Source organism: Eleutherodactylus coqui, chromosome 7, assembly GCF_035609145.1.
Source record: "Eleutherodactylus coqui strain aEleCoq1 chromosome 7, aEleCoq1.hap1, whole genome shotgun sequence".
Taxonomy (NCBI): Eukaryota; Metazoa; Chordata; class Amphibia; order Anura; family Eleutherodactylidae; genus Eleutherodactylus; species Eleutherodactylus coqui.
Window position 1 is genome coordinate 226,970,772 of NC_089843.1, and position 22,796 is coordinate 226,993,567.

General features: G+C 40.6%; 38 non-coding genes across 38 annotated transcripts; all 38 read left to right on the forward strand.

The window, feature by feature from the left end:
- The first annotated feature begins 1,609 nt into the window (after positions 1-1,609).
- Positions 1,610-1,682, forward strand: TRNAK-UUU (transfer RNA lysine (anticodon UUU)). Its single transcript has one exon. It is a non-coding gene; the product is annotated as a tRNA-Lys (tRNA).
- A 588-nt stretch (positions 1,683-2,270) lies between these two features.
- On the forward strand, positions 2,271-2,343 carry TRNAK-UUU (transfer RNA lysine (anticodon UUU)). The gene has a single exon. It is a non-coding gene; the product is annotated as a tRNA-Lys (tRNA).
- Positions 2,344-3,640: 1,297 nt separating this feature from the next.
- On the forward strand, positions 3,641-3,713 carry TRNAK-UUU (transfer RNA lysine (anticodon UUU)). The gene has a single exon. It is a non-coding gene; the product is annotated as a tRNA-Lys (tRNA).
- Positions 3,714-3,880: 167 nt separating this feature from the next.
- On the forward strand, positions 3,881-3,953 carry TRNAK-UUU (transfer RNA lysine (anticodon UUU)). Its single transcript has one exon. It is a non-coding gene; the product is annotated as a tRNA-Lys (tRNA).
- Positions 3,954-4,541: 588 nt separating this feature from the next.
- On the forward strand, positions 4,542-4,614 carry TRNAK-UUU (transfer RNA lysine (anticodon UUU)). The gene has a single exon. It is a non-coding gene; the product is annotated as a tRNA-Lys (tRNA).
- Positions 4,615-5,543: 929 nt separating this feature from the next.
- On the forward strand, positions 5,544-5,616 carry TRNAK-UUU (transfer RNA lysine (anticodon UUU)). The gene has a single exon. It is a non-coding gene; the product is annotated as a tRNA-Lys (tRNA).
- Positions 5,617-5,880: 264 nt separating this feature from the next.
- TRNAK-UUU (transfer RNA lysine (anticodon UUU)) lies at positions 5,881-5,953 on the forward strand. Its single transcript has one exon. It is a non-coding gene; the product is annotated as a tRNA-Lys (tRNA).
- A 1,611-nt stretch (positions 5,954-7,564) lies between these two features.
- Positions 7,565-7,637, forward strand: TRNAK-UUU (transfer RNA lysine (anticodon UUU)). The gene has a single exon. It is a non-coding gene; the product is annotated as a tRNA-Lys (tRNA).
- Positions 7,638-8,907: 1,270 nt separating this feature from the next.
- Positions 8,908-8,980, forward strand: TRNAK-UUU (transfer RNA lysine (anticodon UUU)). The gene has a single exon. It is a non-coding gene; the product is annotated as a tRNA-Lys (tRNA).
- Positions 8,981-9,248: 268 nt separating this feature from the next.
- Positions 9,249-9,321, forward strand: TRNAK-UUU (transfer RNA lysine (anticodon UUU)). Its single transcript has one exon. It is a non-coding gene; the product is annotated as a tRNA-Lys (tRNA).
- A 588-nt stretch (positions 9,322-9,909) lies between these two features.
- On the forward strand, positions 9,910-9,982 carry TRNAK-UUU (transfer RNA lysine (anticodon UUU)). Its single transcript has one exon. It is a non-coding gene; the product is annotated as a tRNA-Lys (tRNA).
- A 268-nt stretch (positions 9,983-10,250) lies between these two features.
- On the forward strand, positions 10,251-10,323 carry TRNAK-UUU (transfer RNA lysine (anticodon UUU)). Its single transcript has one exon. It is a non-coding gene; the product is annotated as a tRNA-Lys (tRNA).
- A 588-nt stretch (positions 10,324-10,911) lies between these two features.
- Positions 10,912-10,984, forward strand: TRNAK-UUU (transfer RNA lysine (anticodon UUU)). Its single transcript has one exon. It is a non-coding gene; the product is annotated as a tRNA-Lys (tRNA).
- A 268-nt stretch (positions 10,985-11,252) lies between these two features.
- On the forward strand, positions 11,253-11,325 carry TRNAK-UUU (transfer RNA lysine (anticodon UUU)). The gene has a single exon. It is a non-coding gene; the product is annotated as a tRNA-Lys (tRNA).
- Positions 11,326-11,913: 588 nt separating this feature from the next.
- On the forward strand, positions 11,914-11,986 carry TRNAK-UUU (transfer RNA lysine (anticodon UUU)). The gene has a single exon. It is a non-coding gene; the product is annotated as a tRNA-Lys (tRNA).
- A 609-nt stretch (positions 11,987-12,595) lies between these two features.
- On the forward strand, positions 12,596-12,668 carry TRNAK-UUU (transfer RNA lysine (anticodon UUU)). The gene has a single exon. It is a non-coding gene; the product is annotated as a tRNA-Lys (tRNA).
- Positions 12,669-12,936: 268 nt separating this feature from the next.
- TRNAK-UUU (transfer RNA lysine (anticodon UUU)) lies at positions 12,937-13,009 on the forward strand. The gene has a single exon. It is a non-coding gene; the product is annotated as a tRNA-Lys (tRNA).
- Positions 13,010-13,597: 588 nt separating this feature from the next.
- Positions 13,598-13,670, forward strand: TRNAK-UUU (transfer RNA lysine (anticodon UUU)). Its single transcript has one exon. It is a non-coding gene; the product is annotated as a tRNA-Lys (tRNA).
- Positions 13,671-14,258: 588 nt separating this feature from the next.
- On the forward strand, positions 14,259-14,331 carry TRNAK-UUU (transfer RNA lysine (anticodon UUU)). Its single transcript has one exon. It is a non-coding gene; the product is annotated as a tRNA-Lys (tRNA).
- A 588-nt stretch (positions 14,332-14,919) lies between these two features.
- Positions 14,920-14,992, forward strand: TRNAK-UUU (transfer RNA lysine (anticodon UUU)). The gene has a single exon. It is a non-coding gene; the product is annotated as a tRNA-Lys (tRNA).
- A 268-nt stretch (positions 14,993-15,260) lies between these two features.
- Positions 15,261-15,333, forward strand: TRNAK-UUU (transfer RNA lysine (anticodon UUU)). Its single transcript has one exon. It is a non-coding gene; the product is annotated as a tRNA-Lys (tRNA).
- Positions 15,334-15,601: 268 nt separating this feature from the next.
- On the forward strand, positions 15,602-15,674 carry TRNAK-UUU (transfer RNA lysine (anticodon UUU)). The gene has a single exon. It is a non-coding gene; the product is annotated as a tRNA-Lys (tRNA).
- A 268-nt stretch (positions 15,675-15,942) lies between these two features.
- TRNAK-UUU (transfer RNA lysine (anticodon UUU)) lies at positions 15,943-16,015 on the forward strand. Its single transcript has one exon. It is a non-coding gene; the product is annotated as a tRNA-Lys (tRNA).
- An 880-nt stretch (positions 16,016-16,895) lies between these two features.
- On the forward strand, positions 16,896-16,968 carry TRNAK-UUU (transfer RNA lysine (anticodon UUU)). The gene has a single exon. It is a non-coding gene; the product is annotated as a tRNA-Lys (tRNA).
- A 588-nt stretch (positions 16,969-17,556) lies between these two features.
- Positions 17,557-17,629, forward strand: TRNAK-UUU (transfer RNA lysine (anticodon UUU)). Its single transcript has one exon. It is a non-coding gene; the product is annotated as a tRNA-Lys (tRNA).
- Positions 17,630-17,897: 268 nt separating this feature from the next.
- TRNAK-UUU (transfer RNA lysine (anticodon UUU)) lies at positions 17,898-17,970 on the forward strand. Its single transcript has one exon. It is a non-coding gene; the product is annotated as a tRNA-Lys (tRNA).
- A 268-nt stretch (positions 17,971-18,238) lies between these two features.
- Positions 18,239-18,311, forward strand: TRNAK-UUU (transfer RNA lysine (anticodon UUU)). The gene has a single exon. It is a non-coding gene; the product is annotated as a tRNA-Lys (tRNA).
- A 588-nt stretch (positions 18,312-18,899) lies between these two features.
- On the forward strand, positions 18,900-18,972 carry TRNAK-UUU (transfer RNA lysine (anticodon UUU)). Its single transcript has one exon. It is a non-coding gene; the product is annotated as a tRNA-Lys (tRNA).
- A 268-nt stretch (positions 18,973-19,240) lies between these two features.
- TRNAK-UUU (transfer RNA lysine (anticodon UUU)) lies at positions 19,241-19,313 on the forward strand. Its single transcript has one exon. It is a non-coding gene; the product is annotated as a tRNA-Lys (tRNA).
- Positions 19,314-19,581: 268 nt separating this feature from the next.
- TRNAK-UUU (transfer RNA lysine (anticodon UUU)) lies at positions 19,582-19,654 on the forward strand. The gene has a single exon. It is a non-coding gene; the product is annotated as a tRNA-Lys (tRNA).
- A 268-nt stretch (positions 19,655-19,922) lies between these two features.
- On the forward strand, positions 19,923-19,995 carry TRNAK-UUU (transfer RNA lysine (anticodon UUU)). Its single transcript has one exon. It is a non-coding gene; the product is annotated as a tRNA-Lys (tRNA).
- A 268-nt stretch (positions 19,996-20,263) lies between these two features.
- Positions 20,264-20,336, forward strand: TRNAK-UUU (transfer RNA lysine (anticodon UUU)). The gene has a single exon. It is a non-coding gene; the product is annotated as a tRNA-Lys (tRNA).
- A 588-nt stretch (positions 20,337-20,924) lies between these two features.
- On the forward strand, positions 20,925-20,997 carry TRNAK-UUU (transfer RNA lysine (anticodon UUU)). The gene has a single exon. It is a non-coding gene; the product is annotated as a tRNA-Lys (tRNA).
- A 268-nt stretch (positions 20,998-21,265) lies between these two features.
- TRNAK-UUU (transfer RNA lysine (anticodon UUU)) lies at positions 21,266-21,338 on the forward strand. The gene has a single exon. It is a non-coding gene; the product is annotated as a tRNA-Lys (tRNA).
- A 268-nt stretch (positions 21,339-21,606) lies between these two features.
- On the forward strand, positions 21,607-21,679 carry TRNAK-UUU (transfer RNA lysine (anticodon UUU)). The gene has a single exon. It is a non-coding gene; the product is annotated as a tRNA-Lys (tRNA).
- Positions 21,680-21,947: 268 nt separating this feature from the next.
- Positions 21,948-22,020, forward strand: TRNAK-UUU (transfer RNA lysine (anticodon UUU)). Its single transcript has one exon. It is a non-coding gene; the product is annotated as a tRNA-Lys (tRNA).
- Positions 22,021-22,288: 268 nt separating this feature from the next.
- TRNAK-UUU (transfer RNA lysine (anticodon UUU)) lies at positions 22,289-22,361 on the forward strand. Its single transcript has one exon. It is a non-coding gene; the product is annotated as a tRNA-Lys (tRNA).
- Positions 22,362-22,629: 268 nt separating this feature from the next.
- On the forward strand, positions 22,630-22,702 carry TRNAK-UUU (transfer RNA lysine (anticodon UUU)). The gene has a single exon. It is a non-coding gene; the product is annotated as a tRNA-Lys (tRNA).
- The last annotated feature ends 94 nt before the right edge of the window (positions 22,703-22,796 follow it).

A 22,796-nucleotide genomic window follows, 5' to 3' on the forward strand; every position in this document is an offset into this window, starting at 1 on the left:
TACTTGCTAAAGCAAGCTGTCAAATGTCTTAATTGAGCACATCTTTGATTTTCCACTGAGTCTTTGCTTCTTTATTGTCGTGTTCTACTGTGCAAAACTGAGGGTATAGAAGCAGCTTGAGAAAATCTTTGTTTTTTGCAGAAACAACCCTTCTATGTCTGTTTAGCAAATTTTGGGCACATTGTTGATTTTCCACCAAAGCTTTGTTTCTTTACCTCCATATTTTATGTTAAGACGCTTAGAGGAGCTAAGAAGAGCATTTTTCAGAGCCTGGATAGCTGTCGGTAGAGCATCAGACTTTTAATCTGAGGGTCCAGGGTTCAAGTCCCTGTTCAGGCGTACTTGCTAAAGCAAGCTGTCAAATGTCTTTATTGAGCACATCTTTGATTTTCCACTGAGTCTCTGCATCTTCAGTGCCGTGTTCTACTGTGCAAAACCAAGGGTATAAAAGCAGCTTGAGAACATCTTTGCTTATTGCAGAAACAACCCTTCTATGTCTGTTTAGCAGATTTTGAGCACATTTTTGATTTTCCACCAAAGCTTTGTTTCTTTACCTCCATATTTTATGTTAAGACGCTTAGAGGAGCTAAGAAGAGCATTTTTCAGAGCCTGGATAGTTCAGTCGGTAGAGCATCAGGGTTCAAGTCCCTGTTCAGGCGTACTTGCTAAAGCAAGCTGTCAAATGTCTTTATTGAGCACATCTTTGATTTTCCACTGAGTCTCTGCATCTTCAGTGCCGTGTTCTACTGTGCAAAACCAAGGGTATAAAAGCAGCTTGAGAACATCTTTGCTTATTGCAGAAACAACCCTTCTATGTCTGTTTAGCAGATTTTGAGCACATTTTTGATTTTCCACCAAAGCTTTGTTTCTTTACCTCCATATTTTATGTTAAGATGCTTAGAGGAGCTAAGAAGAGCATTTTTCAGAGCCTGGATAGCTCAGTCGGTAGAGCATCAGACTTTTAATTTGAGGATCCAGGGTTCAAGTTCCTGTTCAGGCGTGCTTGCTAAAGCAAGCTGTCAAATGTCTTTATTGAGCACATCTTTGATTTTCCACTGAGTCTCTGCATCTTCAGTGCCGTGTTCTACTGTGCAAAACCAAGGGTATAGAAGCAGCTTGAGAACATCTTTGCTTATTGCAGAAACAACCCTTCTATGTCTGTTTAGCAGATTTTGAGCACATTTTTGATTTTCCACCAAAGCTTTGTTTCTTTACCTCCATATTTTATGTTAAGACGCTTAGAGGAGCTAAGAAGAGCATTTTTCAGAGCCTGGATAGCTCAGTCGGTAGAGCATCAGACTTTTAATCTGAGGATCCAGGGTTCAAGTCCCTGTTCAGGCGTACTTGCTAAAGCAAGCTGTCAAATGTCTTTATTGAGCACATCTTTGATTTTCCACTGAGTCTCTGCATCTTCAGTGCCGTGTTCTACTGTGCAAAACCAAGGGTATAGAAGCAGCTTGAGAACATCTTTGCTTATTGCAGAAACAACCCTTCTATGTCTGTTTTGCAGATTTTGAGCACATTTTTGATTTTCCACCAAAGCTTTGTTTCTTTACCTCCATATTTTATGTTAAGACGCTTAGAGGAGCTAAGAAGAGCATTTTTCAGAGCCTGGATAGCTCAGTCGGTAGAGCATCAGACTTTTAATCTGAGGGTCCAGGGTTCAAGTCCCTGTTCAGGCGTACTTGCTAAAGCAAGCTGTCAAATGTCTTTATTGAGCACATCTTTGATTTTCCACTGAGTCTCTGCATCTTCAGTGCCGTGTTCTACTGTGCAAAACCAAGGGTATAAAAGCAGCTTGAGAACATCTTTGCTTATTGCAGAAACAACCCTTCTATGTCTGTTTAGCAGATTTTGAGCACATTTTTGATTTTCCACCAAAGCTTTGTTTCTTTACCTCCATATTTTATGTTAAGACGCTTAGAGGAGCTAAGAAGAGCATTTTTCAGAGCCTGGTTAGTTCAGTCGGTAGAGCATCAGGGTTCAAGTCCCTGTTCAGGCGTACTTGCTAAAGCAAGCTGTCAAATGTCTTAATTGAGCACATCTTTGATTTTCCACTGAGTCTTTGCTTCTTTATTGTCGTGTTCTACTGTGCAAAACTGAGGGTATAGAAGCAGCTTGAGAAAATCTTTGTTTTTTGCAGAAACAACCCTTCTATGTCTGTTTAGCAAATTTTGGGCACATTGTTGATTTTCCACCAAAGCTTTGTTTCTTTACCTCCATATTTTATGTTAAGACGCTTAGAGGAGCTAAGAAGAGCATTTTTCAGAGCCTGGATAGCTCAGTCGGTAGAGCATCAGACTTTTAATCTGAGGGTCCAGGGTTCAAGTCCCTGTTCAGGCGTACTTGCTAAAGCAAGCTGTCAAATGTCTTTATTGAGCACATCTTTGATTTTCCACTGAGTCTTTGCTTCTTTATTGTCGTGTTCTACTGTGCAAAACTGAGGGTATAGAAGCAGCTTGAGAAAATCTTTGTTTTTTGCAGAAACAACCCTTCTATGTCTGTTTAGCAAATTTTGGGCACATTGTTGATTTTCCACCAAAGCTTTGTTTCTTTACCTCCATATTTTATGTTGAGACACTTAGAGGAGCTAAGAAGAGCATTTTTCAGAGCCTGGATAGCTCAGTCGGTAGAGCATCAGACTTTTAATCTGAGGGTCCAGGGTTCAAGTCCCTGTTCAAGCGTACTTGCTAAAGCAAGCTGTCAAATGTCTTTATTGAGCACATCTTTGATTTTCCACTGAGTCTCTGCATCTTCAGTGCCGTGTTCTACTGTGCAAAACCAAGGGTATAAAAGCAGCTTGAGAACATCTTTGCTTATTGCAGAAACAACCCTTCTATGTCTGTTTAGCAGATTTTGAGCACATTTTTGATTTTCCACCAAAGCTTTGTTTCTTTACCTCCATATTTTATGTTAAGACGCTTAGAGGAGCTAAGAAGAGCATTTTTCAGAGCCTGGATAGCTCAGTCGGTAGAGCATCAGACTTTTAATGTGAGGGTCCAGGGTTCAAGTCCCTGTTCAGGCGTACTTGCTAAAGCAAGCTGTCAAATGTCTTTATTGAGCACATCTTTGATTTTCCACTGAGTCTCTGCATCTTCAGTGCCGTGTTCTACTGTGCAAAACCAAGGATATAGAAGCAGCTTGAGAACATCTTTGCTTATTGCAGAAACAACCCTTCTATGTCTGTTTAGCAGATTTTGAGCACATTTTTGATTTTCCACCAAAGCTTTGTTTCTTTACCTCCATATTTTATATTAAGACACTTAGAGGAGCTAAGAAGAGCATTTTTCAGAGCCTGGATAGCTCAGTCGGTAGAGCATCAGACTTTTAATCTGAGGATCCAGGGTTCAAGTTCCTGTTCAGGCGTGCTTGCTAAAGCTAAAGCAAGCTGTCAAATGTCTTTATTGAGCACATCTTTGATTTTCCACTGAGTCTCTGCATCTTCAGTGCCGTGTTCTACTGTGCAAAACCAAGGGTATAGAAGCAGCTTGAGAACATCTTTGCTTATTGCAGAAACAACCCTTCTATGTCTGTTTAGCAGATTTTGAGCACATTTTTGATTTTCCACCAAAGCTTTGTTTCTTTACCTCCATATTTTATGTTAAGACGCTTAGAGGAGCTAAGAAGAGCATTTTTCAGAGCCTGGATAGCTCAGTCGGTAGAGCATCAGACTTTTAATCTGAGGGTCCAGGGTTCAAGTCCCTGTTCAGGCGTCCTTGCTAAAGCAAGCTGTCAAATGTCTTTATTGAGCAGAAACAACCCTTCTATGTCTGTTTAGCAGATTTTGAGCACATTTTTGATTTTCCACCAAAGCTTTGTTTCTTTACCTCCATATTTTATGTTAAGACGCTTAGAGGAGCTAAGAAGAGCATTTTTCAGAGCCTGGATAGCTCAGTCGGTAGAGCATCAGACTTTTAATCTGAGGGTCCAGGGTTCAAGTCCCTGTTCAGGCGTACTTGCTAAAGCAAGCTGTCAAATGTCTTTATTGAGCACATCTTTGATTTTCCACTGAGTCTCTGCATCTTCAGTGCCGTGTTCTACTGTGCAAAACCAAGGGTATAGAAGCAGCTTGAGAACATCTTTGCTTATTGCAGAAACAACCCTTCTATGTCTGTTTAGCAGATTTTGAGCACATTTTTGATTTTCCACCAAAGCTTTGTTTCTTTACCTCCATATTTTATGTTAAGACGCTTAGAGGAGCTAAGAAGAGCATTTTTCAGAGCCTGGATAGTTCAGTCGGTAGAGCATCAGGGTTCAAGTCCCTGTTCAGGCGTACTTGCTAAAGCAAGCTGTCAAATGTCTTAATTGAGCACATCTTTGATTTTCCACTGAGTCTTTGCTTCTTTATTGTCGTGTTCTACTGTGCAAAACTGAGGGTATAGAAGCAGCTTGAGAAAATCTTTGTTTTTTGCAGAAACAACCCTTCTATGTCTGTTTAGCAAATTTTGGGCACATTGTTGATTTTCCACCAAAGCTTTGTTTCTTTACCTCCATATTTTATGTTAAGACACTTAGAGGAGCTAAGAAGAGCATTTTTCAGAGCCTGGATAGCTCAGTCGGTAGAGCATCAGACTTTTAATCTGAGGGTCCAGGGTTCAAGTCCCTGTTCAGGCGTACTTGCTAAAGCAAGCTGTCAAATGTCTTTATTGAGCACATCTTTGATTTTCCACTGAGTCTCTGCATCTTCAGTGCCGTGTTCTACTGTGCAAAACCAAGGGTATAGAAGCAGCTTGAGAACATCTTTGCTTATTGCAGAAACAACCCTTCTATGTCTGTTTAGCAGATTTTGAGCACATTTTTGATTTTCCACCAAAGCTTTGTTTCTTTACCTCCATATTTTATGTTAAGACACTTAGAGGAGCTAAGAAGAGCATTTTTCAGAGCCTGGATAGCTCAGTCGGTAGAGCATCAGACTTTTAATCTGAGGATCCAGGGTTCAAGTCCCTGTTCAGGCGTACTTGCTAAAGCAAGCTGTCAAATGTCTTTATTGAGCACATCTTTGATTTTCCACTGAGTCTCTGCATCTTCAGTGCCGTGTTCTACTGTGCAAAACCAAGGGTATAAAAGCAGCTTGAGAACATCTTTGCTTATTGCAGAAACAACCCTTCTATGTCTGTTTAGCAGATTTTGAGCACATTTTTGATTTTCCACCAAAGCTTTGTTTCTTTACCTCCATATTTTATGTTAAGACGCTTAGAGGAGCTAAGAAGAGCATTTTTCAGAGCCTGGATAGTTCAGTCGGTAGAGCATCAGGGTTCAAGTCCCTGTTCAGGCGTACTTGCTAAAGCAAGCTGTCAAATGTCTTAATTGAGCACATCTTTGATTTTCCACTGAGTCTTTGCTTCTTTATTGTCGTGTTCTACTGTGCAAAACTGAGGGTATAGAAGCAGCTTGAGAAAATCTTTGTTTTTTGCAGAAACAACCCTTCTATGTCTGTTTAGCAAATTTTGGGCACATTGTTGATTTTCCACCAAAGCTTTGTTTCTTTACCTCCATATTTTATGTTAAGACACTTAGAGGAGCTAAGAAGAGCATTTTTCAGAGCCTGGATAGCTCAGTCGGTAGAGCATCAGACTTTTAATCTGAGGGTCCAGGGTTCAAGTCCCTGTTCAGGCGCACTTGCTAAAGCAAGCTGTCAAATGTCTTTATTGAGCACATCTTTGATTTTCCACTGAGTCTCTGCATCTTCAGTGCCGTGTTCTACTGTGCAAAACCAAGGGTATAGAAGCAGCTTGAGAACATCTTTGCTTATTGCAGAAACAACCCTTCTATGTCTGTTTAGCAGATTTTGAGCACATTTTTGATTTTCCACCAAAGCTTTGTTTCTTTACATATTTTATGTTAAGACACTTAGAGGAGCTAAGAAGAGCATTTTTCAGAGCCTGGATAGCTCAGTCGGTAGAGCATCAGACTTTTAATCTGAGGGTCCAGGGTTCAAGTCCCTGTTCAGGCGCACTTGCTAAAGCAAGCTGTCAAATGTCTTTATTGAGCACATCTTTGATTTTCCACTGAGTCTCTGCATCTTCAGTGCCGTGTTCTACTGTGCAAAACCAAGGGTATAGAAGCAGCTTGAGAACATCTTTGCTTATTGCAGAAACAACCCTTCTATGTCTGTTTAGCAGATTTTGAGCACATTTTTGATTTTCCACCAAAGCTTTGTTTCTTTACCTCCATATTTTATGTTAAGACACTTAGAGGAGCTAAGAAGAGCATTTTTCAGAGCCTGGATAGCTCAGTCGGTAGAGCATCAGACTTTTAATCTGAGGATCCAGGGTTCAAGTCCCTGTTCAGGCGTACTTGCTAAAGCAAGCTGTCAAATGTCTTTATTGAGCACATCTTTGATTTTCCACTGAGTCTCTGCATCTTCAGTGCCGTGTTCTACTGTGCAAAACCAAGGGTATAAAAGCAGCTTGAGAACATCTTTGCTTATTGCAGAAACAACCCTTCTATGTCTGTTTAGCAGATTTTGAGCACATTTTTGATTTTCCACCAAAGCTTTGTTTCTTTACCTCCATATTTTATGTTAAGACGCTTAGAGGAGCTAAGAAGAGCATTTTTCAGAGCCTGGATAGTTCAGTCGGTAGAGCATCAGACTTTTAATCTGAGGGTCCAGGGTTCAAGTCCCTGTTCAGGCGTATTTGCTAAAGCAAGCTGTCAAATGTCTTTATTGAGCACATCTTTGATTTTCCACTGAGTCTTTGCTTCTGTATTGTCGTGTTCTACTGTGCAAAACCAAGGGTAAAGAAGCAGCTTGAGAAAATTTTTGTTTTTTGCAGAAACAACCCTTCTATGTCTGTTTAGTAGATTTTGAGCACATTTTTGAGTTTCCACCAAAGCTTTGTTTCTTTACCTCCATATTTTATGTTAAGACGCTTAGAGGAGCTAAGAAGAGCATTTTTCAGAGCCTGGATAGCTCAGTCGGTAGAGCATCAGACTTTTAATCTGAGGATCCAGGGTTCAAGTCCCTGTTCAGGCATACTTGCTAAAGCAAGCTGTCAAATGTCTTTATTGAGCACATCTTTGATTTTCCACTGAGTCTCTGCATCTTCAGTGCCGTGTTCTACTGTGCAAAACCAAGGGTATAAAAGCAGCTTGAGAACATCTTTGCTTATTGCAGAAACAACCCTTCTATGTCTGTTTAGCAGATTTTGAGCACATTTTTGATTTTCCACCAAAGCTTTGTTTCTTTACCTCCATATTTTATGTTAAGACGCTTAGAGGAGCTAAGAAGAGCATTTTTCAGAGCCTGGATAGTTCAGTCGGTAGAGCATCAGGGTTCAAGTCCCTGTTCAGGCGTACTTGCTAAAGCAAGCTGTCAAATGTCTTAATTGAGCACATCTTTGATTTTCCACTGAGTCTTTGCTTCTTTATTGTCGTGTTCTACTGTGCAAAACTGAGGGTATAGAAGCAGCTTGAGAAAATCTTTGTTTTTTGCAGAAACAACCCTTCTATGTCTGTTTAGCAAATTTTGGGCACATTGTTGATTTTCCACCAAAGCTTTGTTTCTTTACCTCCATATTTTATGTTAAGATACTTAGAGGAGCTAAGAAGAGCATTTTTCAGAGCCTGGATAGCTCAGTCGGTAGAGCATCAGACTTTTAATCTGAGGGTCCAGGGTTCAAGTCCCTGTTCAGGCGTACTTGCTAAAGCAAGCTGTCAAATGTCTTTATTGAGCACATCTTTGATTTTCCACTGAGTCTCTGCATCTTCAGTGCCGTGTTCTACTGTGCAAAACCAAGGGTATAGAAGCAGCTTGAGAACATCTTTGCTTATTGCAGAAACAACCCTTCTATGTCTGTTTAGCAGATTTTGAGCACATTTTTGATTTTCCACCAAAGCTTTGTTTCTTTACCTCCATATTTTATGTTAAGACACTTAGAGGAGCTAAGAAGAGCATTTTTCAGAGCCTGGATAGCTCAGTCGGTAGAGCATCAGACTTTTAATCTGAGGATCCAGGGTTCAAGTCCCTGTTCAGGCGTACTTGCTAAAGCAAGCTGTCAAATGTCTTTATTGAGCACATCTTTGATTTTCCACTGAGTCTCTGCATCTTCAGTGCCGTGTTCTACTGTGCAAAACCAAGGGTATAAAAGCAGCTTGAGAACATCTTTGCTTACTGCAGAAACAACCCTTCTATGTCTGTTTAGCAGATTTTGAGCACATTTTTGATTTTCCACCAAAGCTTTGTTTCTTTACCTCCATATTTTATGTTAAGACGCTTAGAGGAGCTAAGAAGAGCATTTTTCAGAGCCTGGATAGTTCAGTCGGTAGAGCATCAGGGTTCAAGTCCCTGTTCAGGCGTACTTGCTAAAGCAAGCTGTCAAATGTCTTAATTGAGCACATCTTTGATTTTCCACTGAGTCTTTGCTTCTTTATTGTCGTGTTCTACTGTGCAAAACTGAGGGTATAGAAGCAGCTTGAGAAAATCTTTGTTTTTTGCAGAAACAACCCTTCTATGTCTGTTTAGCAAATTTTGGGCACATTGTTGATTTTCCACCAAAGCTTTGTTTCTTTACCTCCATATTTTATGTTAAGACGCTTAGAGGAGCTAAGAAGAGCATTTTTCAGAGCCTGGATAGCTCAGTCGGTAGAGCCTCAGACTTTTAATCTGAGGGTCCAGGGTTCAAGTCCCTGTTCAGGCGTACTTGCTAAAGCAAGCTGTCAAATGTCTTTATTGAGCACATCTTTGATTTTCCACTGAGTCTCTGCATCTTCAGTGCCGTGTTCTACTGTGCAAAACCAAGGGTATAGAAGCAGCTTGAGAACATCTTTGCTTATTGCAGAAACAACCCTTCTATGTCTGTTTAGCAGATTTTGAGCACATTTTTGATTTTCCACCAAAGCTTTGTTTCTTTACCTCCATATTTTATGTTAAGACGCTTAGAGGAGCTAAGAAGAGCATTTTTCAGAGCCTGGATAGCTCAGTCGGTAGAGCATCAGACTTTTAATCTGAGGGTCCAGGGTTCAAGTCCCTGTTCAGGCGTATTTGCTAAAGCAAGCTGTCAAATGTCTTTATTGAGCACATCTTTGATTTTCCACTGAGTCTCTGCATCTTCAGTGCCGTGTTCTACTGTGCAAAACCAAGGGTATAGAAGCAGCTTGAGAACATCTTTGCTTATTGCAGAAACAACCCTTCTATGTCTGTTTAGCAGATTTTGAGCACATTTTTGATTTTCCACCAAAGCTTTGTTTCTTTACCTCCATATTTTATGTTAAGACGCTTAGAGGAGCTAAGAAGAGCATTTTTCAGAGCCTGGATAGCTCAGTCGGTAGAGCATCAGACTTTTAATCTGAGGGTCCAGGGTTCAAGTCCCTGTTCAGGCGTCCTTGCTAAAGCAAGCTGTCAAATGTCTTTATTGAGCACATCTTTGATTTTCCACTGAGTCTCTGCATCTTCAGTGCCGTGTTCTACTGTGCAAAACCAAGGGTATAGAAGCAGCTTGAGAACATCTTTGCTTATTGCAGAAACAACCCTTCTATGTCTGTTTAGCAGATTTTGAGCACATTTTTGATTTTCCACCAAAGCTTTGTTTCTTTACCTCCATATTTTATGTTAAGACGCTTAGAGGAGCTAAGAAGAGCATTTTTCAGAGCCTGGATAGTTCAGTCGGTAGAGCATAAGGGTTCAAGTCCCTGTTCAGGCGTACTTGCTAAAGCAAGCTGTCAAATGTCTTAATTGAGCACATCTTTGATTTTCCACTGAGTCTTTGCTTCTTTATTGTCGTGTTCTACTGTGCAAAACTGAGGGTATAGTAGCAGCTTGAGAAAATCTTTGTTTTTTGCAGAAACAACCCTTCTATGTCTGTTTAACAAATTTTGGGCACATTGTTGATTTTCCACCAAAGCTTTGTTTCTTTACCTCCATATTTTATGTTAAGACGCTTAGAGGAGCTAAGAAGAGCATTTTTCAGAGCCTGGATAGCTCAGTCGGTAGAGCATCAGACTTTTAATCTGAGGGTCCAGGGTTCAAGTCCCTGTTCAGGCGTACTTGCTAAAGCAAGCTGTCAAATGTCTTTATTGAGCACATCTTTGATTTTCCACTGAGTCTCTGCATCTTCAGTGCCGTGTTCTACTGTGCAAAACCAAGGGTATAGAAGCAGCTTGAGAACATCTTTGCTTATTGCAGAAACAACCCTTCTATGTCTGTTTAGCAGATTTTGAGCACATTTTTGATTTTCCACCAAAGCTTTGTTTCTTTACCTTCATATTTTATGTTAAGACGCTTAGAGGAGCTAAGAAGAGCATTTTTCAGAGCCTGGATAGCTCAGTCGGTAGAGCATCAGACTTTTAATCTGAGGGTCCAGGGTTCAAGTCCCTGTTCAGGCGTCCTTGCTAAAGCAAGCTGTCAAATGTCTTTATTGAGCACATCTTTGATTTTCCACTGAGTCTCTGCATCTTCAGTGCCGTGTTCTACTGTGCAAAACCAAGGGTATAGAAGCAGCTTGAGAACATCTTTGCTTATTGCAGAAACAACCCTTCTATGTCTGTTTAGCAGATTTTGAGCACATTTTTGATTTTCCACCAAAGCTTTGTTTCTTTACCTCCATATTTTATGTTAAGACGCTTAGAGGAGCTAAGAAGAGCATTTTTCAGAGCCTGGATAGCTCAGTCGGTAGAGCATAAGGGTTCAAGTCCCTGTTCAGGCGTACTTGCTAAAGCAAGCTGTCAAATGTCTTAATTGAGCACATCTTTGATTTTCCACTGAGTCTTTGCTTCTTTATTGTCGTGTTCTACTGTGCAAAACTGAGGGTATAGAAGCAGCTTGAGAAAATCTTTGTTTTTTGCAGAAACAACCCTTCTATGTCTGTTTAGCAAATTTTGGGCACATTGTTGATTTTCCACCAAAGCTTTGTTTCTTTACCTCCATATTTTATGTTAAGACGCTTAGAGGAGCTAAGAAGAGCATTTTTCAGAGCCTGGATAGCTCAGTCGGTAGAGCATCAGACTTTTAATCTGAGGGTCCAGGGTTCAAGTCCCTGTTCAGGCGTACTTGCTAAAGCAAGCTGTCAAATGTCTTTATTGAGCACATCTTTGATTTTCCACTGAGTCTCTGCATCTTCAGTGCCGTGTTCTACTGTGCAAAACCAAGGGTATAGAAGCAGCTTGAGAACATCTTTGCTTATTGCAGAAACAACCCTTCTATGTCTGTTTAGCAGATTTTGAGCACATTTTTGATTTTCCACCAAAGCTTTGTTTCTTTACCTTCATATTTTATGTTAAGACGCTTAGAGGAGCTAAGAAGAGCATTTTTCAGAGCCTGGATAGCTCAGTCGGTAGAGCATCAGACTTTTAATCTGAGGGTCCAGGGTTCAAGTCCCTGTTCAGGCGTCCTTGCTAAAGCAAGCTGTCAAATGTCTTTATTGAGCACATCTTTGATTTTCCACTGAGTCTCTGCATCTTCAGTGCCGTGTTCTACTGTGCAAAACCAAGGGTATAGAAGCAGCTTGAGAACATCTTTGCTTATTGCAGAAACAACCCTTCTATGTCTGTTTAGCAGATTTTGAGCACATTTTTGATTTTCCACCAAAGCTTTGTTTCTTTACCTCCATATTTTATGTTAAGACGTTTAGAGGAGCTAAGAAGAGCATTTTTCAGAGCCTGGATAGCTCAGTCGGTAGAGCATAAGGGTTCAAGTCCCTGTTCAGGCGTACTTGCTAAAGCAAGCTGTCAAATGTCTTAATTGAGCACATCTTTGATTTTCCACTGAGTCTTTGCTTCTTTATTGTCGTGTTCTACTGTGCAAAACTGAGGGTATAGAAGCAGCTTGAGAAAATCTTTGTTTTTTGCAGAAACAACCCTTCTATGTCTGTTTAGCAAATTTTGGGCACATTGTTGATTTTCCACCAAAGCTTTGTTTCTTTACCTCCATATTTTATGTTAAGACGCTTAGAGGAGCTAAGAAGAGCATTTTTCAGAGCCTGGATAGCTCAGTCGGTAGAGCATCAGACTTTTAATCTGAGGGTCCAGGGTTCAAGTCCCTGTTCAGGCGTACTTGCTAAAGCAAGCTGTCAAATGTCTTTATTGAGCACATCTTTGATTTTCCACTGAGTCTCTGCATCTTCAGTGCCGTGTTCTACTGTGCAAAACCAAGGGTATAGAAGCAGCTTGAGAACATCTTTGCTTATTGCAGAAACAACCCTTCTATGTCTGTTTAACAAATTTTGGGCACATTGTTGATTTTCCACCAAAGCTTTGTTTCTTTACCTCCATATTTTATGTTAAGACGCTTAGAGGAGCTAAGAAGAGCATTTTTCAGAGCCTGGATAGCTCAGTCAGTAGAGCATCAGACTTTTAATCTGAGGGTCCAGGGTTCAAGTCCCTGTTCAGGCGTACTTGCTAAAGCAAGCTGTCAAATGTCTTTATTGAGCACATCTTTGATTTTCCACTGAGTCTCTGCATCTTCAGTGCCGTGTTCTACTGTGCAAAACCAAGGGTATAGAAGCAGCTTGAGAACATCTTTGCTTATTGCAGAAACAACCCTTCTATGTCTGTTTAGCAGATTTTGAGCACATTTTTGATTTTCCACCAAAGCTTTGTTTCTTTACCTCCATATTTTATGTTAAGACGCTTAGAGGAGCTAAGAAGAGCATTTTTCAGAGCCTGGATAGCTCAGTCGGTAGAGCATCAGACTTTTAATCTGAGGGTCCAGGGTTCAAGTCCCTGTTCAGGCGTACTTGCTAAAGCAAGCTGTCAAATGTCTTTATTGAGCACATCTTTGATTTTCCACTGAGTCTCTGCATCTTCAGTGCCGTGTACTACTGTGCAAAACCAAGGGTATAGAAGCAGCTTGAGAACATCTTTGCTTATTGCAGAAACAACCCTTCTATGTCTGTTTAGCAGATTTTGAGCACATTTTTGATTTTCCACCAAAGCTTTGTTTCTTTACCTCCATATTTTATGTTAAGACGCTTAGAGGAGCTAAGAAGAGCATTTTTCAGAGCCTGGATAGCTCAGTCGGTAGAGCATCAGACTTTTAATCTGAGGGTCCAGGGTTCAAGTCCCTGTTCAGGCGTCCTTGCTAAAGCAAGCTGTCAAATGTCTTTATTGAGCACATCTTTGATTTTCCACTGAGTCTCTGCATCTTCAGTGCCGTGTTCTACTGTGCAAAACCAAGGGTATAGAAGCAGCTTGAGAACATCTTTGCTTATTGCAGAAACAACCCTTCTATGTCTGTTTAGCAGATTTTGAGCACATTTTTGATTTTCCACCAAAGCTTTGTTTCTTTACCTCCATATTTTATGTTAAGACGCTTAGAGGAGCTAAGAAGAGCATTTTTCAGAGCCTGGATAGCTCAGTCGGTAGAGCATAAGGGTTCAAGTCCCTGTTCAGGCGTACTTGCTAAAGCAAGCTGTCAAATGTCTTAATTGAGCACATCTTTGATTTTCCACTGAGTCTTTGCTTCTTTATTGTCGTGTTCTACTGTGCAAAACTGAGGGTATAGAAGCAGCTTGAGAAAATCTTTGTTTTTTGCAGAAACAACCCTTCTATGTCTGTTTAGCAAATTTTGGGCACATTGTTGATTTTCCACCAAAGCTTTGTTTCTTTACCTCCATATTTTATGTTAAGACGCTTAGAGGAGCTAAGAAGAGCATTTTTCAGAGCCTGGATAGCTCAGTCGGTAGAGCATCAGACTTTTAATCTGAGGGTCCAGGGTTCAAGTCCCTGTTCAGGCGTACTTGCTAAGGCAAGCTGTCAAATGTCTTTATTGAGCACATCTTTGGTTTTCCACTGAGTCTCTGCATCTTCAGTGCCGTGTTCTACTGTGCAAAACCAAGGGTATAGAAGCAGCTTGAGAACATCTTTGCTTATTGCAGAAACAACCCTTCTATGTCTGTTTAGCAGATTTTGAGCACATTTTTGATTTTCCACCAAAGCTTTGTTTCTTTACCTCCATATTTTATGTTAAGACGCTTAGAGGAGCTAAGAAGAGCATTTTTCAGAGCCTGGATAGTTCAGTCGGTAGAGCATCGAGGTTCAAGTCCCTGTTCAGGCGTACTTGCTAAAGCAAGCTGTCAAATGTCTTAATTGAGCACATCTTTGATTTTCCACTGAGTCTTTGCTTCTTTATTGTCGTGTTCTACTGTGCAAAACTGAGGGTATAGAAGCAGCTTGAGAAAATCTTTGTTTTTTGCAGAAACAACCCTTCTATGTCTGTTTAGCAAATTTTGGGCACATTGTTGATTTTCCACCAAAGCTTTGTTTCTTTACCTAAATATTTTATGTTAAGACGCTTAGAGGAGCTAAGAAGAGCATTTTTCAGAGCCTGGATAGCTCAGTCGGTAGAGCATCAGACTTTTAATCTGAGGGTCCAGGGTTCAAGTCCCTGTTCAGGCGTCCTTGCTAAAGCAAGCTGTCAAATGTCTTTATTGAGCACATCTTTGATTTTCCACTGAGTCTCTGCATCTTCAGTGCCGTGTTCTACTGTGCAAAACCAAGGGTATAGAAGCAGCTTGAGAACATCTTTGCTTATTGCAGAAACAACCCTTCTATGTCTGTTTAGCAGATTTTGAGCACATTTTTGATTTTCCACCAAAGCTTTGTTTCTTTACCTCCATATTTTATGTTAAGACGCTTAGAGGAGCTAAGAAGAGCATTTTTCAGAGCCTGGATAGTTCAGTCGGTAGAGCATAAGGGTTCAAGTCCCTGTTCAGGCGTACTTGCTAAAGCAAGCTGTCAAATGTCTTAATTGAGCACATCTTTGATTTTCCACTGAGTCTTTGCTTCTTTATTGTCGTGTTCTACTGTGCAAAACTGAGGGTATAGAAGCAGCTTGAGAAAATCTTTGTTTTTTGCAGAAACAACCCTTCTATGTCTGTTTAACAAATTTTGGGCACATTGTTGATTTTCCACCAAAGCTTTGTTTCTTTACCTCCATATTTTATGTTAAGACGCTTAGAGGAGCTAAGAAGAGCATTTTTCAGAGCCTGGATAGCTCAGTCGGTAGAGCATCAGACTTTTAATCTGAGGGTCCAGGGTTCAAGTCCCTGTTCAGGCGTACTTGCTAAAGCAAGCTCTCAAATGTCTTTATTGAGCACATCTTTGATTTTCCACTGAGTCTCTGCATCTTCAGTGCCGTGTTCTACTGTGCAAAACCAAGGGTATAGAAGCAGCTTGAGAACATCTTTGCTTATTGCAGAAACAACCCTTCTATGTCTGTTTAGCAGATTTTGAGCACATTTTTGATTTTCCACCAAAGCTTTGTTTCTTTACCTCCATATTTTATGTTAAGACGCTTAGAGGAGCTAAGAAGAGCATTTTTCAGAGCCTGGATAGCTCAGTCGGTAGAGCATCAGACTTTTAATCTGAGGGTCCAGGGTTCAAGTCCCTGTTCAGGCGTACTTGCTAAAGCAAGCTGTCAAATGTCTTTATTGAGCACATCTTTGATTTTCCACTGAGTCTCTGCATCTTCAGTGCCGTGTTCTACTGTGCAAAACCAAGGGTATAGAAGCAGCTTGAGAACATCTTTGCTTATTGCAGAAACAACCCTTCTATGTCTGTTTAGCAGATTTTGAGCACATTTTTGATTTTCCACCAAAGCTTTGTTTCTTTACCTCCATATTTTATGTTAAGACGCTTAGAGGAGCTAAGAAGAGCATTTTTCAGAGCCTGGATAGCTCAGTCGGTAGAGCATCAGACTTTTAATCTGAGGGTCCAGGGTTCAAGTCCCTGTTCAGGCGTACTTGCTAAAGCAAGCTGTCAAATGTCTTTATTGAGCACATCTTTGATTTTCCACTGAGCCTCTGCATCTTCAGTGCCGTGTTCTACTGTGCAAAACCAAGGGTATAGAAGCAGCTTGAGAACATCTTTGCTTATTGCAGAAACAACCCTTCTATGTCTGTTTAGCAGATTTTGAGCACATTTTTGATTTTCCACCAAAGCTTTGTTTCTTTACCTCCATATTTTATGTTAAGACGCTTAGAGGAGCTAAGAAGAGCATTTTTCAGAGCCTGGATAGCTCAGTCGGTAGAGCATCAGACTTTTAATCTGAGGGTCCAGGGTTCAAGTCCCTGTTCAGGCGTCCTTGCTAAAGCAAGCTGTCAAATGTCTTTATTGAGCACATCTTTGATTTTCCACTGAGTCTTTGCTTCTTTATTGTCGTGTTCTACTGTGCAAAACTGAGGGTGTAGAAGCAGCTTGAGAAAATCTTTGTTTTTTGCAGAAACAACCCTTCTATGTCTGTTTAGCAAATTTTGGGTACATTGTTGATTTTCCACCAAAGCTTTGTTTCTTTACCTCCATATTTTATGTTAAGACGCTTAGAGGAGCTAAGAAGAGCATTTTTCAGAGCCTGGATAGCTCAGTCGGTAGAGCATTTGCTAAAGCAAGCTGTCAAATGTCTTTATTGAGCACATCTTTGATTTTCCACTGAGTCTCTGCATCTTCAGTGCCGTGTTCTACTGTGCAAAACCAAGGGTATAAAAGCAGCTTGAGAACATCTTTGCTTATTGCAGAAACAACCCTTCTATGTCTGTTTAGCAGATTTTGAGCACATTTTTGATTTTCCACCAAAGCTTTGTTTCTTTACCTCCATATTTTATGTTAAGACGCTTAGAGGAGCTAAGAAGAGCATTTTTCAGAGCCTGGATAGTTCAGTCGGTAGAGCATCAGGGTTCAAGTCCCTGTTCAGGCGTACTTGCTAAAGCAAGCTGTCAAATGTCTTAATTGAGCACATCTTTGATTTTCCACTGAGTCTTTGCTTCTTTATTGTCGTGTTCTACTGTGCAAAACTGAGGGTATAGAAGCAGCTTGAGAAAATCTTTGTTTTTTGCAGAAACAACCCTTCTATGTCTGTTTAGCAAATTTTGGGCACATTGTTGATTTTCCACCAAAGCTTTGTTTCTTTACCTCCATATTTTATGTTAAGACACTTAGAGGAGCTAAGAAGAGCATTTTTCAGAGCCTGGATAGCTCAGTCGGTAGAGCATCAGACTTTTAATCTGAGGGTCCAGGGTTCAAGTCCCTGTTCAGGCGTACTTGCTAAAGCAAGCTGTCAAATGTCTTTATTGAGCACATCTTTGATTTTCCACTGAGTCTCTGCATCTTCAGTGCCGTGTTCTACTGTGCAAAACCAAGGGTATAGAAGCAGCTTGAGAACATCTTTGCTTATTGCAGAAACAACCCTTCTATGTCTGTTTAGCAGGTTTTGAGCACATTTTTGATTTTCCACCAAAGCTTTGTTTCTTTACCTCCATATTTTATGTTAAGACGCTTAGAGGAGCTAAGAAGAGCATTTTTCAGAGCCTGGATAGTTCAGTCGGTAGAGCATCAGGGTTCAAGTCCCTGTTCAGGCGTACTTGCTAAAGCAAGCTGTCAAATGTCTTAATTGAGCACATCTTTGATTTTCCACTGAGTCTTTGCTTCTTTATTGTCGTGTTCTACTGTGCAAAACTGAGGGTATAGAAGCAGCTTGAGAAAATCTTTGTTTTTTGCAGAAACAACCCTTCTATGTCTGTTTAGCAAATTTTGGGCACATTGTTGATTTTCCACCAAAGCTTTGTTTCTTTACCTCCATATTTTATGTTAAGACACTTAGAGGAGCTAAGAAGAGCATTTTTCAGAGCCTGGATAGCTCAGTCGGTAGAGCATCAGACTTTTAATCTGAGGGTCCAGGGTTCAAGTCCCTGTTCAGGCGTACTTGCTAAAGCAAGCTGTCAAATGTCTTTATTGAGCACATCTTTGATTTTCCACTGAGTCTCTGCATCTTCAGTGCCGTGTTCTACTGTGCAAAACCAAGGGTATAGAAGCAGCTTGAGAACATCTTTGCTTATTGCAGAAACAACCCTTCTATGTCTGTTTAGCAGATTTTGAGCACATTTTTGATTTTCCACCAAAGCTTTGTTTCTTTACCTCCATATTTTATGTTAAGACACTTAGAGGAGCTAAGAAGAGCATTTTTCAGAGCCTGGATAGCTCAGTCGGTAGAGCATCAGACTTTTAATCTGAGGGTCCAGGGTTCAAGTCCCTGTTCAGGCGTACTTGCTAAAGCAAGCTGTCAAATGTCTTTATTGAGCACATCTTTGATTTTCCACTGAGTCTCTGCATCTTCAGTGCCGTGTTCTACTGTGCAAAACCAAGGGTATAGAAGCAGCTTGAGAACATCTTTGCTTATTGCAGAAACAACCCTTCTATGTCTGTTTAGCAGATTTTGAGCACATTTTTGATTTTCCACCAAAGCTTTGTTTCTTTACCTCCATATTTTATGTTAAGACGCTTAGAGGAGCTAAGAAGAGCATTTTTCAGAGCCTGGATAGCTCAGTCGGTAGAGCATCAGACTTTTAATCTGAGGGTCCAGGGTTCAAGTCCCTGTTCAGGCATCCTTGCTAAAGCAAGCTGTCAAATGTCTTTATTGAGCACATCTTTGATTTTCCACTGAGTCTCTGCATCTTCAGTGCCGTGTTCTACTGTGCAAAACCAAGGGTATAGAAGCAGCTTGAGAACATCTTTGCTTATTGCAGAAACAACCCTTCTATGTCTGTTTAGCAGATTTTGAGCACATTTTTGATTTTCCACCAAAGCTTTGTTTCTTTACCTCCATATTTTATGTTAAGACGCTTAGAGGAGCTAAGAAGAGCATTTTTCAGAGCCTGGATAGTTCAGTCGGTAGAGCATAAGGGTTCAAGTCCCTGTTCAGGCGTACTTGCTAAAGCAAGCTGTCAAATGTCTTAATTGAGCACATCTTTGATTTTCCACTGAGTCTTTGCTTCTTTATTGTCGTGTTCTACTGTGCAAAACTGAGGGTATAGAAGCAGCTTGAGAAAATCTTTGTTTTTTGCAGAAACAACCCTTCTATGTCTGTTTAACAAATTTTGGGCACATTGTTGATTTTCCACCAAAGCTTTGTTTCTTTACCTCCATATTTTATGTTAAGACGCTTAGAGGAGCTAAGAAGAGCATTTTTCAGAGCCTGGATAGCTCAGTCGGTAGAGCATCAGACTTTTAATCTGAGGGTCCAGGGTTCAAGTCCCTGTTCAGGCGTACTTGCTAAAGCAAGCTCTCAAATGTCTTTATTGAGCACATCTTTGATTTTCCACTGAGTCTCTGCATCTTCAGTGCCGTGTTCTACTGTGCAAAACCAAGGGTATAGAAGCAGCTTGAGAACATCTTTGCTTATTGCAGAAACAACCCTTCTATGTCTGTTTAGCAGATTTTGAGCACATTTTTGATTTTCCACCAAAGCTTTGTTTCTTTACCTCCATATTTTATGTTAAGACGCTTAGAGGAGCTAAGAAGAGCATTTTTCAGAGCCTGGATAGCTCAGTCGGTAGAGCATCAGACTTTTAATCTGAGGGTCCAGGGTTCAAGTCCCTGTTCAGGCGTACTTGCTAAAGCAAGCTGTCAAATGTCTTTATTGAGCACATCTTTGATTTTCCACTGAGTCTCTGCATCTTCAGTGCCGTGTTCTACTGTGCAAAACCAAGGGTATAGAAGCAGCTTGAGAACATCTTTGCTTATTGCAGAAACAACCCTTCTATGTCTGTTTAGCAGATTTTGAGCACATTTTTGATTTTCCACCAAAGCTTTGTTTCTTTACCTCCATATTTTATGTTAAGACGCTTAGAGGAGCTAAGAAGAGCATTTTTCAGAGCCTGGATAGCTCAGTCGGTAGAGCATCAGACTTTTAATCTGAGGGTCCAGGGTTCAAGTCCCTGTTCAGGCGTACTTGCTAAAGCAAGCTGTCAAATGTCTTTATTGAGCACATCTTTGATTTTCCACTGAGTCTCTGCATCTTCAGTGCCGTGTTCTACTGTGCAAAACCAAGGGTATAGAAGCAGCTTGAGAACATCTTTGCTTATTGCAGAAACAACCCTTCTATGTCTGTTTAGCAGATTTTGAGCACATTTTTGATTTTCCACCAAAGCTTTGTTTCTTTACCTCCATATTTTATGTTAAGACACTTAGAGGAGCTAAGAAGAGCATTTTTCAGAGCCTGGATAGCTCAGTCGGTAGAGCATCAGACTTTTAATCTGAGGGTCCAGGGTTCAAGTCCCTGTTCAGGCGTACTTGCTAAAGCAAGCTGTCAAATGTCTTTATTGAGCACATCTTTGATTTTCCACTGAGTCTCTGCATCTTCAGTGCCGTGTTCTACTGTGCAAAACCAAGGGTATAGAAGCAGCTTGAGAACATCTTTGCTTATTGCAGAAACAACCCTTCTATGTCTGTTTAGCAGATTTTGAGCACATTTTTGATTTTCCACCAAAGCTTTGTTTCTTTACCTCCATATTTTATGTTAAGACGCTTAGAGGAGCTAAGAAGAGCATTTTTCAGAGCCTGGATAGCTCAGTCGGTAGAGCATCAGACTTTTAATCTGAGGGTCCAGGGTTCAAGTCCCTGTTCAGGCGTCCTTGCTAAAGCAAGCTGTCAAATGTCTTTATTGAGCACATCTTTGATTTTCCACTGAGTCTCTGCATCTTCAGTGCCGTGTTCTACTGTGCAAAACCAAGGGTATAGAAGCAGCTTGAGAACATCTTTGCTTATTGCAGAAACAACCCTTCTATGTCTGTTTAGCAGATTTTGAGCACATTTTTGATTTTCCACCAAAGCTTTGTTTCTTTACCTCCATATTTTATGTTAAGACGCTTAGAGGAGCTAAGAAGAGCATTTTTCAGAGCCTGGATAGTTCAGTCGGTAGAGCATAAGGGTTCAAGTCCCTGTTCAGGCGTACTTGCTAAAGCAAGCTGTCAAATGTCTTAATTGAGCACATCTTTGATTTTCCACTGAGTCTTTGCTTCTTTATTGTCGTGTTCTACTGTGCAAAACTGAGGGTATAGAAGCAGCTTGAGAAAATCTTTGTTTTTTGCAGAAACAACCCTTCTATGTCTGTTTAACAAATTTTGGGCACATTGTTGATTTTCCACCAAAGCTTTGTTTCTTTACCTCCATATTTTATGTTAAGACGCTTAGAGGAGCTAAGAAGAGCATTTTTCAGAGCCTGGATAGCTCAGTCGGTAGAGCATCAGACTTTTAATCTGAGGGTCCAGGGTTCAAGTCCCTGTTCAGGCGTACTTGCTAAAGCAAGCTCTCAAATGTCTTTATTGAGCACATCTTTGATTTTCCACTGAGTCTCTGCATCTTCAGTGCCGTGTTCTACTGTGCAAAACCAAGGGTATAGAAGCAGCTTGAGAACATCTTTGCTTATTGCAGAAACAACCCTTCTATGTCTGTTTAGCAGATTTTGAGCACATTTTTGATTTTCCACCAAAGCTTTGTTTCTTTACCTCCATATTTTATGTTAAGACGCTTAGAGGAGCTAAGAAGAGCATTTTTCAGAGCCTGGATAGCTCAGTCGGTAGAGCATCAGACTTTTAATCTGAGGGTCCAGGGTTCAAGTCCCTGTTCAGGCGTACTTGCTAAAGCAAGCTGTCAAATGTCTTTATTGAGCACATCTTTGATTTTCCACTGAGTCTCTGCATCTTCAGTGCCGTGTTCTACTGTGCAAAACCAAGGGTATAGAAGCAGCTTGAGAACATCTTTGCTTATTGCAGAAACAACCCTTCTATGTCTGTTTAGCAGATTTTGAGCACATTTTTGATTTTCCACCAAAGCTTTGTTTCTTTACCTCCATATTTTATGTTAAGACGCTTAGAGGAGCTAAGAAGAGCATTTTTCAGAGCCTGGATAGCTCAGTCGGTAGAGCATCAGACTTTTAATCTGAGGGTCCAGGGTTCAAGTCCCTGTTCAGGCATCCTTGCTAAAGCAAGCTGTCAAATGTGTTTATTGAGCACATCTTTGATTTTCCACTGAGTCTCTGCATCTTCAGTGCCGTGTTTTACTGTGCAAAACCAAGGGTATAGAAGCAGCTTGAGAACATCTTTGCTTATTGCAGAAACAACCCTTCTATGTCTGTTTAACAAATTTTGGGCACATTGTTGATTTTCCACCAAAGCTTTGTTTCTTTACCTCCATATTTTATGTTAAGACGCTTAGAGGAGCTAAGAAGAGCATTTTTCAGAGCCTGGATAGCTCAGTCGGTAGAGCATCAGACTTTTAATCTGAGGGTCCAGGGTTCAAGTCCCTGTTCAGGCGTACTTGCTAAAGCAAGCTGTCAAATGTCTTTATTGAGCACATCTTTGATTTTCCACTGAGTCTCTGCATCTTCAGTGCCGTGTTCTACTGTGCGAAACCAAGGGTATAGAAGCAGCTTGAGAACATCTTTGCTTATTGCAGAAACAACCCTTCTATGTCTGTTTAGCAGATTTTGAGCACATTTTTGATTTTCCACCAAAGCTTTGTTTCTTTACCTCCATATTTTATGTTAAGACGCTTAGAGGAGCTAAGAAGAGCATTTTTCAGAGCCTGGATAGCTCAGTCGGTAGAGCATCAGACTTTTAATCTGAGGGTCCAGGGTTCAAGTCCCTGTTCAGGCGTACTTGCTAAAGCAAGCTGTCAAATGTCTTTATTGAGCACATCTTTGATTTTCCACTGAGTCTCTGCATCTTCAGTGCCGTGTTCTACTGTGCAAAACCAAGGGTATAGAAGCAGCTTGAGAACATCTTTGCTTATTGCAGAAACAACCCTTCTATGTCTGTTTAGCAGATTTTGAGCACATTTTTGATTTTCCACCAAAGCTTTGTTTCTTTACCTTCATATTTTATGTTAAGACGCTTAGAGGAGCTAAGAAGAGCATTTTTCAGAGCCTGGATAGCTCAGTCGGTAGAGCATCAGACTTTTAATCTGAGGGTCCAGGGTTCAAGTCCCTGTTCAGGCGTCCTTGCTAAAGCAAGCTGTCAAATGTCTTTATTGAGCACATCTTTGATTTTCCACTGAGTCTCTGCATCTTCAGTGCCGTGTTCTACTGTGCA